The sequence below is a fragment of the Hypanus sabinus genome, unplaced genomic scaffold (assembly GCF_030144855.1).
Source record: "Hypanus sabinus isolate sHypSab1 unplaced genomic scaffold, sHypSab1.hap1 scaffold_379, whole genome shotgun sequence".
NCBI lineage: Eukaryota > Metazoa > Chordata > Chondrichthyes > Myliobatiformes > Dasyatidae > Hypanus > Hypanus sabinus.
The window spans coordinates 377,697-381,086 of record NW_026781271.1 but is presented as its reverse complement, the minus strand read 5'-3'; positions in this window follow the sequence as shown (position 1 = coordinate 381,086).

Here is a 3,390-nt window from a genome sequence, read left to right as displayed (position 1 = left end):
GAAAGTCGCAAACCCATTGCCACTTCTGTCTACTATTGTCCAACCGGAGCGCACAGACAATCCGCACAAATTGACTTTTTGCTTTACACTTCCAAAAGAACTATACCCTGCATAGCATTGGAAGAATGGTGGGTATTCAGGCATTTGCAGCTAACGATAATTCTGTGTTGTGTAATTTTTTTTCTTTTTCTCTCCAAATTTCCTGTAGTTAATTTAACAGCGATTGTGATCCTATCTCGGGGGAAATGCGGACTTTCCAAATGCATCACCCGTTACCTGGTTGGAATGGCAGCAGCGGATATGATGGTCGTTGTATTTTTCGGTTTACTGCAAGAAACCAACAATATCTACGTTTATTCCAGATCCCTGCTCATCACTCCTGTATGCGCCGTTATTGTTGTATTTTTTCTTGTGACGAGGGACTGTTCTGTTTGGTTTACGGTCAGTTTTACCTTTGATCGCTTCATCGCAATATGTTGTCGAAAGCTCTGGGAACGATACTGCACTGAGAGAACAGCAACGGTGGTTATCGTGACCATTATTGTATTCAGCTGTGGGAGATGTACCCCGTTTTACTTTACCATTGAGCCTTATGTCATTATTGACAACGTGCCGTGGCGTTGTGCCCTCACTCATGAATACGCTACTTCACCCGTGTGGAAAGGCATGGAAATACTAGATGGCATTTTAACACCGTTGCTACCAATCGGCTTCATTCTTATCTTCAATGGGTTAACAGTAAGACATATCATTGCGGCAAATAGAGTCCGCAGAGGGCTTCGGAACAACAGTGATAATCAGAAGGATACCGAGGTGGAAAACCGCAAAAAATCGATAATTTTATTGTTTGCAATATCAGCAAATTTCATCTTATTTTGGGTGCCTTATGTAGCTCATTCCCTGAAATGGCAAACGGTAAACTTTTTTTATGAGGACAAATATTTGAGTTCCCCGGTATATATACTTCAACAATTTGCGGTGATGTTGCAAATTCTGAGTATGTGCACCAATACTTGTATCTATACACTGACACAGAGGAAATTCAGAAAAGAATTGAAGAATGGAGTGAAGTATGTGTTTACGTTAAATGGCCATCTCTGTTAATAACTCCCACTCCAAATGCAATTCGACGCAGTTTGAAAATTAGTAGATTTCGCAAATATACCATAACTTCAAACATTCATGTCCCTGGTCATCATCAAATTAATGAATTCCAAACTATCGCAGAGAGTTGACAATCATCCGGAAGACGGTACCGCAACATAAAATGCAGGACCAACAGGCTCCGTGACAGTTTCACCCACCATGTCATCAGACTGATTAACTCACGCAGATATCAGTGTTTTTCTATGCTACGTTGACTGTTTGGTTTCTTACAATTTTACATTTCTTGGATTGCACAATGTAGATTTAGATGGAGACGTATCCTAAAGATTTTTATTCCTCATGTATGTGGAGGAAATAAAGTCAATTCAATCTCAAGGGGAGGAATGACTTCCGGACATCTCGGGGTTCAGATGTTTCAAAATGTTCATAGTCGGGTAAAAGAGAGTAAAGGGAAAGCCTTTCAAACACAGGCAGATAGTGTCACAGCTGCGAAAGGGAGGACACTATGATGGAATTGTATGTTAATAGACTGTGATTGGAACTCAGAAGTAGAAAGGGAAGCGACACTCGTTTGGGAGAATTCTGTAGATAGTTCCCTTCACCAAAACGAAAACAACAACCAGAGACAGTGACTGATCCGGAGATAGATTTTGGACAGTTGCCATTTTCATATGGTTGTTGTCACAGGTAAATTAAACTTCACCGATATTCATGGGCACTTCGATTGTTTACAAAGGTTTAGATGTGAGAGAATGTCTCGGTTACGTCCGAGAAGGAGTCGTATCGCAATGAGCAGGCAGGCGGACTGCCGAACAGCCCATTCTAAATCTAGTACTGGAAAGTGAAACGTTCGGGTAACAGATCCCTTTGCGGGTCAGCATTTCAGAAAAATAGGACACAGCTATTCGCCATTTACTAATACCTTACACCGGGGTAGGAGCAGACAGTATGGAATGTATTTAATTAATGCTATTATGTAGGAACTTGGTAGCTAAATTTGGGACTGGTTTTGTTCCGTCAAATCCACAACGGAAATATGGAGTTTGTTAATGGGACACTAGATTGGGTTTCAGTACAGGCTTGTTTCACTGAGGCGGGAATGGATGGTCCCTAAAGTCAGCCTGGTTAGAAAGAGATAAGGATCACCTCTTCAAGTAAAAGAAAGGAATATATTTAAGGATTGTGAAGCAAGAATCAGGCAGGGCTATGGAAAGAGACAGTGTAGCCAGGAGGAGTTTAACAATGGACTTAGAAGAGTTAGAAGCGGACATGAAAAGGCCTCGAAGGTTTAAAACAGGAGTGTGACCACATAGAGAGTGGGAGAGATGAGCGATAAAAGTGGAAGCATGTGTCTGGAGTGCAAGGAAGCAGTGAAGGTCCTTACCCATACTTTGCTTCAATATTCACCAGTGAGCGCGTCATTGACGAATGTGGATACAGCGAAACACGACGGATGTGCCGGAACACGCAAACGTTCAGAATTACGAGCTGGAAACAGGGAAAACATGAAAATAACTCTTTCCCCTTTGCTACAAGGGATGTATTTCAGGTAATCAGAGAAAGCGAGCGAAGATATTGCTGCGCTTTAGGACATGACATTGGTGTCATCACTGGCCACAGAGAACGGCAAATGTTATTTCTCTTATGAAGAAGTATAATGTAGTCCTGAGAGTTACAGGCCAGTGAGTCTTCGATCAATGGTGGGCAAGCTGTATGAATGGTTTCTTAGAAACAGAATTAATGAATATCCGGAGAAACGCATCCTGTTTGGAGATAGCCACCATGGTTCTGTGAGGTCAGGTCGTCTCTTATGAGTCAGAATACTTTCCAAGAAAAAAGTGAAAAATTGGTCGATGAAGTCAGAACAGTCGTGCTGTGGTATATTAATGGTTAAGCTGTTTGACTGGGTTCCCTATGGAGCACTCATTCAGGCCTGGGATCTAGTGAAACCTGGCTGTATAGATTCAGAACTGGCTGAACAAGGGAAGGCCGATGAGGCACTGGATGTAGATATTCCGCAAGGTAGGTCTAATCTTTAGTACACTCTACAACTATATCTAGTCTCTGCTGAGCTATTACAGTATTCTGAGAAACAGACATTAATTTGATCATCCTGCAGCACTGGGATAATTTGCAGTAATTTAGTTAGAGGTGATGATGAATGCAAAATACTGAATCCGGACTGAAACTGCACGCTTTCTAAACTGAATTCCCGTGTACCTATTAAAGGCAGATGCTAAGATCACACAAAACCAATCTTTTCCAATGGAACCCTGCAACTCA